Source organism: Solanum lycopersicum, chromosome 5, assembly GCF_036512215.1.
Source record: "Solanum lycopersicum chromosome 5, SLM_r2.1".
Classification (NCBI taxonomy): domain Eukaryota; kingdom Viridiplantae; phylum Streptophyta; class Magnoliopsida; order Solanales; family Solanaceae; genus Solanum; species Solanum lycopersicum.
This window is the reverse complement of record NC_090804.1, coordinates 57,484,030-57,500,615: the sequence shown is the minus strand read 5'-3', so window position 1 is coordinate 57,500,615 and position 16,586 is coordinate 57,484,030. Positions and strand designations below refer to the sequence as shown.

At 39.1% G+C, this 16,586-nt stretch overlaps 1 long non-coding RNA gene across 2 annotated transcripts; it reads left to right on the top strand.

Annotated features, from left to right (window-relative positions):
• The first annotated feature begins 13,823 nt into the window (after positions 1-13,823).
• On the top strand, positions 13,824-16,180 carry LOC138348434 (uncharacterized). Of its 2 annotated transcripts, XR_011221039.1 has the most exons (4): positions 13,841-13,910; positions 14,794-14,871; positions 15,617-15,681; positions 15,898-16,180. It is a non-coding gene; the product is annotated as an uncharacterized lncRNA (long non-coding RNA). The 2 variants fall into 2 exon arrangements; XR_011221040.1 differs by lacking the exon at positions 14,794-14,871 and having other exon boundaries at positions 13,824-13,910.
• The last annotated feature ends 406 nt before the right edge of the window (positions 16,181-16,586 follow it).

The window sequence follows — 16,586 nt, the reverse complement described above, 5'->3', positions numbered from 1 at the left end:
CTAAAAATGGGCTATATTAAATAATGGCCTATGATCCTTTCCTAATTGTTTATTACACCTTACTTTTAGCAGGACTAACTAGGCAAGTTCTAGCTCAGTACAAATAGTGGACTATTCAAATCTTCCTCACACTCACTTGACATCTCATCACTCTACCAGATCATCAGACACCTAGTTCGAATTTTAGATTTAAGGTCATGTAGTGGTGTACCTTTATGTCATGCTTAGAGCCACACATTTATCAATTACTATGCCTAGTCATGTATCATTTTCCATTTTATCAGGATATCATTTTAGCCATCATGCTCCAGAATTAAACTATGTACACAAGATATAGACATGTTGGTTCAACGGAAAAAGTAATCAGTCTTTCGGGGAAAAAGAACACAGGCTAGAAAACCCCAAAAGAGGATAGTGAATTTGGGCTACTCAGACTTCACCCTAGCACTCACTTTCCATTTACCCCACCCCCAACAAAAAGACATGCAATTGTCCCCAATGCATAAAAAAAATTAAATACTAGAGTGGTAGGTGAAGCAAACCTGGGGCGCAAAGCGCCGACGATCATCAAGCTGGTGGGTCCGCTTTCCCGGAACCCACTACCTTTGTAATCTGGACACCCTCAGTGGTGTCCTCAGAATCAACAACACTATCAGCAGTGCCCCCGCTATCTCCACAGTTTTGGAGCTAGACGCCTCAGCAACTAACTCTTCTGCTCTCATCTGACGCGCCTCCTCCTCAGCAAGCGAGGCTCTCCTTGCAGCCTCCATCTCACGACGCTCCTTCTTCCATGCTCGCGCGTCATCCTCCTCTCGACCCCTACGCCTCTTGGCATGATCTTTAGGGGGAGGTGGTGGAATCTCTGAAGTGGCGAATAGGGCCGCCATCACTGTGTCTTTAGCTGGCTCTACAGAAAGGGCCTCAGACTCAGGCACCCTAGCCTCTAAGATCATATCAATATCTGCATGAAGACTGTCGACCGCAGCCTGAAAGGTTGACATATCCACCGGAGTGGCTGGATGGGCTAGCACTCGCAACTCAAAGGCGTCCAAGCACTGATGAACCTCAGCGATCTTCTGCTCTATGTGCTGGACCATTCTTCGCTCCAAGCGCTCTTCTGCCTCGGTAATAGACCTCTGCATCCAAGGCTGGATAAGATGCAGAAGTGTAGCCATTTGCGCCTCTAATTTCTGGACCCTAGCAAGCAGGACTACAGCGGGTAAATGGGCTGAGCGAGAGGAGCTCGGGGCGGTGCTACTACCCGAGATAGACTCGATCGGGGTAGTGTCAGTGAAAGCCGCCTGCATAGCCGTGCGGGACTGTGCTACTGTATTAATTAGATTGTCACCAAGTGGAGGCAACTCTGGACGGGGCCCTCTGCGTGGAGCCAACTCATTGGCCTCATATCTGATGAGGCCAATATCAACAGTGCCCAGAGGGGTCTTGAGCTGATCAACGTGCCATATAGGAAAACCTGCGGATCTGCATAGAGAAAATATCATGCACGGGAAAGGGTAAGTAATTGTGACCTTAAAAGCTTTCTCGTGCATGACCGCTTGCAGAAGCCACGCAAAATCCACCTCGAAGTTGGCTATCATTGCTGCCATCAGTAAAGCTCGATCCCATGTGACAATATTATCAGCGGCTGTGGGGGAATGGCAGTGGCAGACAATCAACCAGAAAAACTTCATCGTGAAATTCAGGTTGGCCTCTTTGATGGCCCCTTCGGCTCAGTCACCCAGTTGGCACCCTCTCCATCAACGGACAAGTGCAGGGCCATCCACTTCTAGGTGGTCTCTCTAAGCGATGGCTCACGCAGAAATTGGCGATCTTTGACAATCTGCCATCGGTAGTCAAACTCAGCAGTGAGAGGGGTCCGATTAGCATCAACATTCTCTCCGTATAGAAACCGGCGAATAGCAGGCAGAGAGATATCAACCGGAATGCCACGTACTTGGACCTGCTCCAGTGGGGCCTGTTTGGCGGGGGCAACCCGCCTATTAATCTGGGATCGGAGAGTCGCTACATAGGATCCGTAGAACTCTCAGACCAGCTCTTCACTATAATGTCCCAACAGACGTGCTGTCCACTCTAGTCGATGTATGGTGAAGAGACTTGTGGATCTCAGGCATCGTAAGGAGACTTCTCGTAAGGACCCCCCGCTCCAATGTAAGTGTCTGAGTCATAACTCCTTTGTCATTCAGGAACTTTGCATCATAATAAACTTGAACCTGCCCGTCGACACACCACCGGTTGGGATGGTCGGTAACCGTGGTGAGAGCACGAGCTGGTGAACCGGGTGTGGATTCCAAACTGTCAGCCTCATCAGACGAGGGCGACGCTGCAGCGGTGGCGGGTGCGGGAACCTCAGCAGATCCGGAGGCTTTCTCTGACCACGAAACTCTTAAGGAGCCAGACACTCCTTCATTAGTGGCTGACCCTCAAGGTGTGCCGGTCAGTGTGCACTCCTCATCAGACTGGGAGGCAGTGACTACGCCGGACGCCACCTTTTTGGGTGTGGCTCGGGCAACACGTGAAGCACGAGATGGGGTGGAAGTTCCTGGGGGCACGTACTAGGGGTCACGCTCATCGTTAGAGCCAATGACCAGGCGGGAAAACGGGGCGACAGACTTCGATCGCCCGCGTGCATAGACTCGATCTTGTTTTGGTTCCATAGTAGATAGTACCTGTAAAAGATCAATATTAGTACTAGAAGGAGCAAACAAGACAAGCAAAACCACACAAAATAAATAAAAAAATTAAAATAAAATGGCATTGCTATAGTAACAGTGAAACACAACGGACCAGGTGACGGTTGGTCATGAGGAAGATGGACCGTCATGGGGTCCGTCGTGTCTTACTTAGACTATGTTTATATGGAGAACCCTGAAGGAGAGTCTCTGACAAGTATGACGTTATGTGCAGGACGGACCGTCACAGGTATGAGGGTCCGTTGTAGGTGTCCGTCAGAGGACACTTGAAAAAAATATGGAGACCTTAAGGAGAGTGGTCTCTGACCATCGAAACGGTCATGCAGGAAGGACCGTCACAGGTACAACAGTCCGTCGTAGGTGTCCGTCAGAGGACACTTAAAAGAAATATAGAGACCCTAGGAGAGGGATCTCTGACCGTCATGACGGTCATGCAGGACGGATCGTCGAGGGTATGACGATCCATCGTAGTTGTCCGTTTGAGGACACTTAGAAAAATAGAGAGAGACCCTTAAGAAAAGGGTCTACGACAACCAGAACGGTTGTGCAGGACGGACCATTGTAGGTATGACGGTCCGTCGCATGTGTCCGTTGAAGGACGCTTAGAAAAAGTGAGAGACCCTTAGGAATAGGGTCTCTGACAACCAGAACGGTTGTGCAGGATGGACCGTCGCGGGAACAATGGTCCATCGCATGTGGCCGTTGGTGGACACTTGGAGAAAAATTGGACAGTGGAGTGTTAGAGCGGTTGGAGCGGACCCAATGACGGTCCGTCGTGAATATGACGGTCCATCATCGGGGTCTCGTTCTGTATCTCAGTGACAGAACTGGAGATGCCCCATTCATCCCCTATGACCCAAATCAAATTGGTAGTGTTTTGACCTACATTTGTCTAACCCAAATACCTAGTAAATTAGCAATGCTAAGGCACTTATTTCTAGGGTTTTAACACGGAAATTTCGGGAATTTTTTTAACCTAGGTCAGACAAAATTTGATAAAGAATGAACGTATCAAGAAGAACTTGACTACTACTAATTGATAAATAAAAATGCAATATAAATGAGTAGAAATTAGACACACATACCTGAGAATTTGAGAAAAACAATAGGAAAAGGTACTTGGTGATCAAGTAGACACCCACAGTAGCAACTTTCCGACTAGTAGATGACGACTTTTAGGATTTTGGAAAATTTGGGGAAAATGATCGGTTGAAGAGAGATGATTTTGGAAGTTGATAAGGGAGGGAAATAGGAGGAAGAGTGAAGGAATGGAGGTGAAATGAAGGGTTGGGGGTTTTAAATGTTGATTTTTTTAAAAACCCCCCAGCAGGGTCGGGTCAGGTATGTCTCATTAATGACGCGACGATTCCACGATGACGGTCCATCTCATATGTGATGACCCCTCATTGGTTCCATCGCGTGTTCCCTAGTCTAAAAATAACAAAAAGACGTACTTGGCACGATGGATTCATGCGACGGTCCGTCAGAGTTGAAACGGTCTATCGCTGTATCCGTCAGTGATTGCTGCAGAGTAATTTTCTGCAGAATTTCCTGTTGATGTGCCTGCAAATTAAAAACCCATTAGTAGAAAATGCTACCATTAATAGAAAGAAAAAATATAAGTATTGGGTTGCCTCCCAACAAGCGCCTGATTTAACGCCGCGGCACGACTGAGGACACTTGATTACTCAGACTTCATCAATATGGTATGCCTTGATCACTTCATTCACCGATTCAACATGCCCGAGATTTTTATGCGTTGTCCGTTCACCTTAAACCGCACACCCTCCTTATTTTCCAACTCAACTGCTCCATGAGGGAATAGTTGGGTAACCAAGTAAGGACCAGTCCATTTGGACTTGAGCTTGCCCGGAAACAAGCGCAACCTAGAATTGAATAAAAGCACCAAATCCCTGACCATAAACTCTCGTTTATCAATTTTTTTGTCATGGCACTTCTTCATCTTTTCTTTGTACAGGGCTGAGCTTTCATAAGCTTTCAGGCGAAATTCATTGAGTTCATTCAACCCAGTTAACCGTTGTTCTGCAGCTTCACTCTAATCCATTTTCTACTTCTTCATAGCCCACATGGATTTATTCTCTAACTCGACCAGAAGATGACAAGATTTCCCATATACAGGTTCGTACGGAGACATACCTATGGGAGTCTTATACGCTGTCTGGTAGGCCCAAATGGCATCATCAAGCCTCCTTGACTAATCCATTCTACTAGCGTTCACTGTTTTTGACAATATCTGTTTGATCGCCCGATTCGACACTTTAACTTGCGCACTAGTTTGAGGGTGGTAAGGAGTGGCCACATTATGGTGAACCTCATATTTCTCCAATAACCCCTTGAACAATCTGTTGCAGAAGTGGGAGCCCCATCACTAATAATTGCCCTTGGGGTGCCAAAACGAGAGAATATATTCTTTTTTAAGAATGCAGTGACACGCTTCCCTTCATTGTTTGCGAGGGCGATGGCTTCGACCCATTTAGATCCATAATCAACCGCTACTAGAATGTACTTCATTCCATGAGAACTCACAAAAGGGCCCATAAAGTCAATACCCCAAACATCAAATAACTCAATCACAATAATAAGGTTTAGAGGGAGCTCTTGCTTTCTTGAAATGCCACCATCTCGTTGGCATCGATCACATGTTTAGAAAATTCATGAGCATCTTGATGAAGAGTTGGCCAATAGTAACCACATTTTAATATCTTATGAGCGGTTCAGATACCGCTGTGATGTCCACCAACGGGTGAGGAATGGCATGCTTCTAACACACTCAACATCTCACATTCTGACACACAAAGCCGAATAAGCCTGTCGGCACAACTCCTATATAAGTATGGTTCATCCCAAAAGAACTTCTTCACATCGTACATGAACTTTTTTCTTTGATGAAAGGACAAGTCCGATGGAACAATATCACTAGCCAGATAGTTCACAAAAGCTGCGAACCATGGAATATATTCTTGTGAAGCAACCAATACATGCTCATCGGGGAAAGTATCATCAATGTCAGTCTTATCCCCCAACTCTCTCATAGCTTCATCCTCTAGATGGGACAAATGATCAACAACTTGATTTTCAGTTCCTTTTCTATCCATCACTTCAAAGTCAAATTCTTGTAGCAGTAATACCCAACGGATCAACCTAGGTTTTGCATCCTTCTTTGCCATCAAATATCTCAATGCTGAGTGGTCAGTTTGCACTATAACTCTAGTACCTAGCAAATAGGAGTGGAATTTCTCAAAAGCAAATACTACTGCAAGGAGTTCTTGCTCAGTCACTGTGTAGTTCTTCTGAGCTTCATTTAGGGCTTTACTAGCATAGTAAATGGGGTGAAGGATTTTGTTCTTTTTTTGTCCCAATACTACACCAAGAGCAACCCCACTAGCATCGCACATCACCTCAAATGGACTGTTCCAATCTGGAGAAATAATGATAGGTGCAGACACCAATTTTTCTTTTAGCTCACCGAATGCTTTAAGACAGGATTCATCAAAACAAAATTTACAATCTTTCTCTAGAAATTTGCACAATGGATGTGTAATCTTTGAAAAGTCTTTGATGAATCTCCGGTAAAAACCTGCATGCCCAAGAAATCTTCTCACACCTTTCACAGAGATCGGTGGGGGAAGTCTGTCTATTACCTCGACTTTAGCTCAATACACCTCTATGCCCTTTTCTGAAATGTGATGACCTAAAATAATACCTTATTTCACCATGAAATGACATTTTTCCCAATTCAGTACTAAATTGCAGTCTTCACATCTCTTAAGGACCTCAGATAAATTGTTCAAACACCCCTTGAATGAATCACCAACCACAGAAAAATCATCCATAAAAACTTCTATAGTATCTTCCACCATGTCGGAAAATATCGACATCATACATCTCTGAAATGTGGCGGGTGCATTACACAACCCAAACGACATTCTTTTGAATGCAAAGGTCCCATATGGACAAGTAAAAGTGGTTTTCTCTTGATCTTCTGGTACAATAGAAATCTGATTATACCCCGAATATCCATCAAGAAAACAGTACCACCCTTTTTCCGGCAAGTCTATCGAACATCTGATCCATGAAGGGAATAGGAAAGTGGTCTTTTTCAGTCCATGAATTTAATTTGCGGTAATACATACACACCCTCCATCCAGTAACCGATCTCATTGGAACAAGTTCATTTTTTTCGTTGGGGACCAGAGTCATTCCCCCTTTCTTAGGTACACACTGAATAGGGCATACCCAACTACTATCGGCGATCGGATAGATTACTCCGGCATCCAACCACTTAATGATTTCCTTCTTCACGACCTCTTGCATAGGAGGATTTAAGTGTGTCTGGTGCTCAATACTTGGCTTATGATCAGGCATGAGTTGGATTTTATGAGAGAAAATACCAGGAGGGATCCAAATAATGTCCGCAATAGTCCACCCAAGAGCCGCGATTATTGACTCATACTCTTCAATGCAATCGCTATCAAAATTCATTATCACTGCCGCTAATGCTTCTACACCTAGACGTTCTTCTATTTCTGTCTCAGATGTCTCACCACTGTTGTAGGATATAGCAGATAGCGATTGGAGCTCACCACTCTGCCTCATGGACCTACAAATGTTAAAGGTCACTTCCTCATTGTTCAACCGAAATTTCATCTACCCCTTTTCCATATCAACTAAGGCTCTACCTGTTGCAAGGAATGACCTCCCAAAAATAATAGGCACTTCAAAATCAACTTCACAATCAAGAATAACAAAATCTGCCGAAAATATGAATGACTCCACTTTTACTAGCACATCATGGAGTATCCCTATAGGCCTTTTCACTGTTCGATCAGCCATCAGTAGCCGCATCGCAGTGGGCTTTGGGTCACCCAAACCCAACTCCTTCTAAATCGAGAGGGGCATGAGATTTATGCTTGCCCCCAGATCACATAATGCTTTCACAAAATGTAATAGCCCGATTGTTCAAGGAATAGTGAACGCACCCGGATCTTCTTTCTTTTGTACCAGAGATCTTGTAGCAATAGCACTACAGTGCTGCATTCTATCATCATCCTCAAAAGTGACCGATCTTTTCTTTGTAACCAGATCTTTCATAAACTTGGTGTAACCGGGCATTTGTTCCAAAGCTTCTACCAAAGGGACATTGATAGAAAGTTGTTTCAACATTGTTATAAAACGCCGATATTTACCATCCTCGATCTTTTTCAATTATCTTTGAGGAAATGGGGGTGGTGGCCTAGGCATGGGAGTTACCTTTTAGGCACTTCAGCATCTTTTGCAGTGTTATCCTCTACTTCACCATTAATATCTACCACATTATCAGTATCTTTTGTCACCGTATTCTTATTAGTTGGCATAGGTGGGTCAATGGTTTGCTTGCCACCGCGAGTAGTGATTGCCATACAATGTCCATCATTTTTCGGATTTTTGACAGTGTTGCTAGGAAGAGTGCTCGGTTGCCCTGTGTTAACTGTTGCAGATAATTGTGCCAATTGTAACTCAAGTTGCTTAATCGATATTGCATTTCAACTTTTTACCTAATACCCGCTAAATCATTCCTCAACTCTTTATTGTTCTCATCACTAGCATCGAACCTCCTCATAATTTTATGCAACATATCCTCAACTCGCGCCATACTACCTCCACCATCCCTAGGAGTAACTTCACGATTTTGAGGAGGAACATAGGGCCCATTCCTGTCATTTCTATTACCATAGTTACCCCTGTTGAAGTTGTTGTCGCGGTTGTAGTTTCCATCTCGGACATAATGACCCTCACGGTTGTAGTTACCATAGTTCCGACCTTGGTTCCCCTGACCTTGGCGTCAATTCTCCTGATTAGAGCCTTGGGCACTTGGTCGTAAACCCCCCGTCTGCTCATTTACCACATAGGAATCCTCCTCATAATAACACTCATCATTTTGTGGCGGTGGTTTCGACAAGTAGTTGACTGCATTTATCTTTTCTGCACCCTAGTGACATGTTTTAGTACCAACCCAAGCTTAGTTCTCATCTGAGTCATTTCTTCACGAATCTCATCTGTGGCTGGGTTGTGAGTGGACTGTACTGTGAAGGTATTTCTCCCGGTATCTGACTTCCTAGTACTCCAAGCTTTATTATTCCAGGAGATTTTCTCTAATTTTTCAGCAATCTCAGCATAAGGACACTCCCCATAAGATCCACCTGCTATAGTGTCCAACACCGCTTTGTTATTATCATCCTGTCCCCGATAGATTCCTTCAGTAACTCATCATCTATATGGTGATTTGGGACGCTTCTCAAGAACAAGGTGAATCTATCCCAAGAACTACTAACTGACTCTCCTGGTAGTGCCACAAAGTTGTTCACTCTGTCTTTGTGGTTTAGTTTCTTGCAGATCGGATAGTAGCGTGCTAAGAAAACATCCCTTAGTTGGCTCCAAGTGAAAATTAAGTTGTAAGGGAGCTCAGTGAACCATATAGCAGCCTCTCCCGTCAGTGAGAGAGGAAACACTCTAAGCCCTATTACATCCAAGTCCAAGTTAGGTCTCCCTACACAGCTTTTACACACTGTCCTTACCTTAGCTATATGGGCATGTGGATCCTCAGAAGGTAGCCCTAAAAAAAAACTCTGGCAATGAGCATTTGCATCAGGCTACTAGTTACCACGAAGGTGTGGCCTGGTGGTAGAGGAGGCAAGACAAGTGGCCCATCGGAGTCTGCTATGTTGTCATAGCCTCTGTAGTATGCTTGGGGCCGTGGAGCGGGATTTTGTCCCTGTTGGTGTTCACCCAGAGCATCGGGTAACAACTGACCATGAACATCAACTGGAGCTGGGATGTTCTGGTTCGGATCATCATCATTAATTCCCAAGTGTCAATTCGTAATCGTAGGGAAACAAGGGTTCTCTTCCTCTCCGTGTATTTGGCATACAAGGAGGGTGGTTCTACACGAATCAAAAACAGTAAAACAAAGTAAAATCAAGAAAATATCAACTAAATTATAGTAATAATAAGTTAATCTAAAAGCTACTTTCCCCGGCAACGGCGCCAAAATTTGATACGCTCAAACTTACTTCTCAAATAAGAAGTAAAGAGGTCGTGTCAAGTAAATAACTCAACTAGTTAGGTCGGGATCGTTCTCACGAGGAAAATAGTTTAGAGTTAACTTCAATCTATTATTACTATTGTTCAGTCAATTACTTCCTTAGAAAGTATAAAATGATAAAAAGGGGGGGGGGGGGTTATTTCTAAATAAATGAAAATAACTAGCGAAATAAAAGGAGACAACTAACTGCTTCGAATGTTGGAGTTTAATTAATTAATCAAAGTAACTATGGTTTACGTGTTCCCCACAGGTTCATAACTTGATAAGTCTAACTATAACAATTCTTTCCTAGTATATTGCATGCAAAGTGATAAGTTATGTATTTCTAAATCCTTGGTCCGGCATCTAGAAAATTTCACTCCGCACCTTGGTCCGGCAACGTGTGTTGCTATCTAACCCTAATCTTTACCTCATATTAAGCATCGTATTCGATATTTGACTAAGTTATTATCTCGTACCAATCAATACTAGCCTATTAGATAGTAAACACTAAATCTATGTTGATAATTCTTTTCCTATTATCTACCTCCTTGTTCCGGCAAGTAGCATTAAGGCGAGTTCTAACGTTGGTCATCCGTTAAAAAGACTTCTATGCGAAAGAATTATCAATACATGCAAGACACTATTCTAGAATTGTTATTTTAGTTAGGTTTTACCTCATTATTTGCCTATGTTTCCCACAACCCTAGTTATGGAGTTTAGTTACCCATAGTCATCATAACAATATTCATATATATGGTACAAGAATTTATGTACTTACTTCAATGAGAAAGAGTAAAATCTGAAAGTTCGCTTGATTAATCAACAAAAATCACCAACAATCAATTCAAAAAATCTCAAAATAATCAAGAATCTAACCATAATCAAGGGCCTAACCAAATAATCCAGAGTCAAACCTCAAAAACGAGTTTTTTCGAACTATTTATTGAAAATAAAAACCTAATTAAACAAGGACTCTATTTTCTGGAAATCTGTCAAAAACGCGGTTGGATCAACAGACATCGCGATGGATCGTCGTGGTCACGACGGACCGTCATGGACTCCGTCGTCCCATACTTGATGAAATTTCTTCTTCTGCTCTCTTCATTACCCTCGACGGCAGGTATGACAGGTAGTTATGAGAACAACGGTCCGTCGAGGGTCTCCGTTCCAAAACACTTGAACTCTTGGAATATGGGTACTGAGGCTACTTCTCTGATCTTCATAACGAACATGCAGGACGGACCGTCATGGCTACGACGGTCCGTCACGTTTTCCATAAACCCACACTTGGTCAGACTTCCCCATCTTCCTTCAGCAGTTTCACTACGCTTCCACCTACGGACCGTCACAAGCATGACGGACCGTCACAAGCTCCGTAGGTGGTCTTTTCTGCATTTCTTCGCTCAAACCTCCGCATTCATCTTTGGACAGATTTCCTACAAATAAGGAGAAACTTATATAAAAATTAGCACAAAAAGGCTTTTGGAGACACTAAACTTAAGGAAAAAGTATTACTAATACAGTGAAACCACAGTATGTCAGACCTACCTGTAGAGTTTTGGGTGCTCGAGAACCCATTGACTCCGGCAGAAACTTTATATATGTATACAGTAAATACTAAAAAAATTTATATAAGATTTGATTCAACACCCATTAAATAAAGTATTCCATGGTTGCTGTGGTTCTAAAATCATATTCTGGGAGCGTTGGTTCCCTTCATAGAGGGTTCAAGCCCTTGCGGCAACATTTATATTTTTATTGAGAGAAGGACAATAGAAACTTCTTGACTTCTTTTTCAAAATTTTGCTTATATTCTTTTTATTTTTTCACTTTTCTATTTTGGCATTTCATTTATCAATTAAATTATAAAAATATTAGTAGTGAACTTATAATAAGAATTTTTTTTGGCTAGCAAATGTTAAAAGAATTGAGCATCCACGTTTATCGAATTTTGAATTCGTTACTGAATAAATGTCCAATAAATATGTACATAATTATCTATAAAGGTTTATGTCACCTTGAAAATATAGATTCATAATAATGATATGTTCATGAAGAAAGCAAATGGATAATCCACTAATCTATAAATTTTAAATAAATTGGGCCAAAAATGCTAAGTCAGCCTCACGAGCTAACAAAAAGAAAACCCTTATGTGCTGACATTTTGCATGGTTTAAGAAATTACAAAGTAAAAAGTGTAAATTAAATAAAGGGAAAAGGGTCAAAAATACTCCTCAACTTTGTTTTATTGGTTAACTATGTCTTTATCGTTAAAGTGAAGTTAATTTTATACCTGCCGTTACTAATCTCACCATATATACCCCTCATTTGATGTAAAATCCAAAATAATTTAAATTAACCCAATTTCAATTGAAATTACCCCAATTTTATTTTTTCAATCCCATCCCGACCCACTAAACCAAATGAATCATTACCAAATTAAAATTCAAACCCATTTTCTCTAATATTCTTTCATCTTCTTCATCACTTTAAAGATAAATTTGGTCAAGATGTTGTAGATTTAAGCAATAACGAATATTTGAACAATTATTGCGTTGTAGCGGTGGAGTTTGACACGTTGCAGAACCGTGAGTTTGATGATATTAACAACAGTCATGTTGGCATTGACATCAATGGCCTAAAGTCTGTAATAGCCAAGCCTGCTGGTTATTATACCAGTAATGAGAAATCCTTCAATAACTTTACTCTTGCTAGTGGTCAGCCAATGCAAGTTTGGGTGGACTATGATTATGTGGATAAGCATATGAATGTCAAAATGGCTCTAATGCACGTTGCAAAACCGGACCGGCCTCTCCTGTCCTTAGTCTACGATCTTTCATCTGTCACCGATGAAAAAGTGTCAATTGGCTTCTCAGCATCAGGACTAGTCTATCTCCATGAAGAGTGGGAACAAGTACTGATGAAGAAGATGAAAGAATATTAGAGAAAATGGGTTTGGATTTTAATTTGGTAATGATTCATTTGGTTTGGTAGGTTAGAGTTTTGATTGAAAAGAGGAAATCAGGTCAATTTCAATTGAAATCGGCTTAATTTAAATTAATTTGGGGCTTTCTGTTTAAATGAGGAGTATATATGGTGAGACTAGTAATGGTAGGGGTAAAATTAACTTCACTTTAACGGTAAAGTCATAGTTAACCAATAAAACAAAATTAAAGGATTTTGATTCTTTTTTCTTAAATAAATAACATATTTAAGTGTAAGTATTATTTGTTCTAAGAAGGACATGTTAATATCTTAACATTAGATTTTTAACAATATTTAATAAATAACAAATTAGTTTAAAAATAGAAAATAGATTAAAAATAATTTTTAATCAACTAATAAGAAATATCTTTTCCTTAATTATTATGTTCTATAACTAGTAGAATATCAATACCTCAATTTTCTCCCAATTAGTTGGTCATTAATTTGATTGTTATACATCTCCTAATTAATAGTATGAGTCTCCTATTTTAGTTCTTTCTTCTCCTTCTTTTTAGTTGCCAATTTTTTAAAAAAATTATGAGTTTAAGTTTTGTGCAACTTTGATGTATGAAATTTCTGCACCATCATATTTTTAATCAAATTTAACTATAGTAACTTATTTTAATAAAATTACAGTGATTATAAAAAAGAAAAAAATTAATATCAACTATTGAGTCTTACTTGGATTCTAATCATATTTATTTCCATAACTAAATAATTTTCTTTTCAAACATAAATAGAATATTGAGGTTTAATAAATCATTATTTCTATTAGAAACATGTTTAAGATAAGTTAAGGGAGAAACATATTTAAGATGCAAATCACTTAATTGTAGTAATGTAATGACCCATTTGTTCATTGAGCAATAGCGTATTTTATTTTATAAAATAATTTTTGATAGATTCTTAATGAATATTTTTGAGTATTTGTAATTATAATTATAAAATTAATGGAATAGTTTTAATAATAAATTTAGTTAATGGTTAAAGAAGATAACATTAAAATTAATAGTGGACTACTTTCATAATTGGTTGTATATACTAATTAGGGTAATAAATAATTGGGAGAAGAAAATAAAATAAAATAGAAGCATGGTTACTGAAGGACATGGAGGCGGCTACTCCTTCAGGTAAAAAATGAAGAAGTTTTAATATTTGTATACACATTGATTGATATGTGCGTGTTAATTAGTACGTTCGTTTAAAATTAATACTTTCATTATGAGTACGTTCGTTTAAAATTAATACTTTCATTATGAGTCCAGCAGTAAAACCCCTAGTTAGGTTAAATTATGTTATTGTATGGACTCCAGTTGCAATGTCTAAAAGCAGTAGGAACTAGTGGTATGGGGAAATTTGGAATATAATATTGTATCAAATTATTGATGAGTGTTTAAAAAGTTTAACCAAGATAAGACAAATGTTATGCCTCAACTCCTCATGAGCACATGCTTACACGTCGTTCTTAATTTAGTAGGAGGTGGCAACCTTAATAACAAATAAAGTTGGGGAGGTTAGGTTGATGTAACGATTAGATAGGGGTATATATGTGTGTAATTAGATAGTGAGTTATAAGGATGATATGACGATTTTTTATATGATTTGTGGATAAAAGTTATTGCAATCTTTGGGGTATTACTTTATGGATACATTTATTTAATTATCAATTGATATTATAATTAATATATATCATTAGATATGAATTAAGTTGATTTCCTTGTATAAGACCAATATTTTGGGAATTTGTGATTTTAGATTCTTATTATTTTTCTTTACTTATCATATTATAAATGATATTTTGAAATATTAAGATAAGTAATTAAATATTAAGGTATTGTATTATTTGAATTTCATTAAAGGTACAGTAATTTGATAAATTAAGACTTAACCTTAGGTTGGACATTTCAGAAATACGAGAGTGGACATATTAGTTAACATCAAAATTAAGAAAAGTGATTAAAGTACTATGAGTTTCTATAGACTTGTTACTTATGAATAATCCATACTTGATAGATTGGAAAGGTTCGAAGGCGTTGCGGAAAGGAAAAGTATTTGAGAAGTAGCTTGTTTCATTTCGATTCTTCAGTAAAGGTAGGTTATGATTTATGCTAATTGATAGTAAACTCTTAATAGTGACTGATATGCATTGAATGATATTGTGAAGTTTTCTATGTACTTGATTGTGTGACTTGGTCGTGCTTTTTTTGTGATTGGTTTGAAATCTCGAGACCGTGGAATGTATAATCTTAAACCATCTCTATCAAAGTAATACCTTGAATAAAGAAGACTCGATGAAATATTACTAACGAATGAAAAAGTGGTGATATTAAATGATAAATTAATTATTATTGGATCGGAGTGTCACATTCCGACACGGTATCTTGGATCGAAGTGTCACGTTCCGACACATTATTTTTGGATCGGAGTATCACGTTCCGACATGGTATTCTTGGATCGAAAAGTCACATTTCGATACGGTATTCTTAGATCAGAGTGTCACGTTCCGACATGATAATATTAAAGGAAAAATATGTTGAATTAATGGAAGATATTCAATCTCAAAGAACTCAACTCCCAAAATGGTTTAGTTTGGAGGCATGAGACCTCATGTGTGATCTTGATAACGTTGACTTATACGTGCTTACTTTATTATTTTTGACACTTGTTCATATTGTTTGTTGCTTCTTACCTATTAAGTACTATAGTTGATTTTATATTATTATTCTTTGTATATTAGTTAATATTTTGAGTTGATCGATGATACCTACTCAGTACATGTTGCCCCTGTACTGAGTCCTACTTGTTTTTTTATTTGTTTTCCTTTTATGAAATGCAGCGAGTGTACCTATGACTTCAGATTTCCTTCAGCTCTAGCCAGCCTCCCGCATATCAAGTTCTAGGGTGAGTTATTCATTAAAGTTTGTGTTGGATTCTTTCGGTCATGACATGATGTCCTATACTTTTGGACACATACCATTTTATTCATTTATTTTGGTGTCTTTTATACTCTTAGACTTAGTAATTAGAGATTAGATGTCCTTGTTGCGATGAATTTCAGGTTTTGGGAAACGATAGTTAATAAATTTTGAAACTTACACAATATTTTGTTATTCGCAGTTGAATTATTGGTACATGTTGGGATTTGAATTTCATGGTTTGTCCACCTAAGTAGTTAAGTGTGGATGCCACTTACGACTCGTTTTGAATCGTGGCAAGTAATTGATTAGTAAATTCATTTTTTCTTTTCTAATAATTATGCTGACACTTCACAAATTCAAATAAATATTTTAGAGCGAATCTGTCAAGACTTGTAATTGAAATTTGGTAATAATATTATTAAATAGTAGATCTAAAGGCTGTAATATACCCTTCTATTTAATATGTCAGGTGATTTTTTCAAATAGAAATTACTAACTAGAGACACCGGCGACTGTGTTTTTGTCTTTCAGATTATGTCAATGTATATCATTGTATTTCATGTGTATATATATTTGTGTCTTAAAAAACTCTGTTGGGACTTGTCTTGGGGCTCGCTCCTGGGAGGCTCTAGCAAAACCCCAAGATGCAAGTTTGGATATAGTTTTGTAAGATTCACGTCTTAGCTATTCGGTTATACGCCCTAAGCATGTTAATCGCTCGAAGCTCGCTTAATATATCTTACATAAATTATGAGTTAAATTATTTAGTACATTGTTGATCTTCATTATTCTTGAGTAAATAAATGATACTTAATATAATGTTTGGAAGTAAGAAGATTGAGAGTAACTTAACTAACAAGTTGTAGTATCATATCTTTACTATTTGAG